This window comes from Sinocyclocheilus anshuiensis, unplaced genomic scaffold, assembly GCF_001515605.1.
Source record: "Sinocyclocheilus anshuiensis isolate Anshui unplaced genomic scaffold, SAMN03320099.WGS_v1.1 scaffold1053, whole genome shotgun sequence".
Classification (NCBI taxonomy): Eukaryota; Metazoa; Chordata; class Actinopteri; order Cypriniformes; family Cyprinidae; genus Sinocyclocheilus; species Sinocyclocheilus anshuiensis.
The window spans coordinates 52,236-52,749 of record NW_015555711.1 but is presented as its reverse complement, the minus strand read 5'-3'; the positions used below and the strand labels follow the sequence as shown (position 1 = coordinate 52,749).

The window sequence follows — 514 nt, the reverse complement described above, 5'->3', positions numbered from 1 at the left end:
AAAGCAGCGTTTGTGAGTGGAGCGCTGCTTTGTGTACAGCGTTACCGGGGAAACCTTGATCTCTACCACTTCAACAGCGCCTCCTGCTGGCAGAGAATGAGTTTGCATATATATGCTGCCTGGGAAACACTGGACTATGGTATAAATAAATTCAACTGTATAACAGTTTCACTGCAATTCATGTTATAATGTTAGAATTAAATAACAATAAAAATAATACATATGCACTTATCTGTACATAGTAAATGCAGTTATTTTTAAGTGGTTGTTGACATCCTATCTAAAACGTGATTTAGCCAAAAAAACAAAAAAAACAATACCATTACCACTCTAATATGTCTTGCAATATCAGTGCGTGCAAAGGTTCTGTGCAATCCTCTTGTTCAATATTCTCTGGGTCTGAATCCGGCTCAAACTGATATGGCAATATTGATGTAACTAAACACTAAACTTGCTGCTTTGGCAAGGGGCGGGGCAGTACTGAAACACCGTCTAAGCTGTTCGCAATGCACTG

At 38.9% G+C, this 514-nt stretch overlaps 1 protein-coding gene across 1 annotated transcript in view; it reads right to left on the bottom strand.

Moving 5' to 3' along the window:
- Positions 1-514, bottom strand: part of LOC107671929 (multiple epidermal growth factor-like domains protein 6) — a 76,002-nt gene that overhangs the window by 25,257 nt on the left and 50,231 nt on the right. The window lies entirely within an intron of this gene.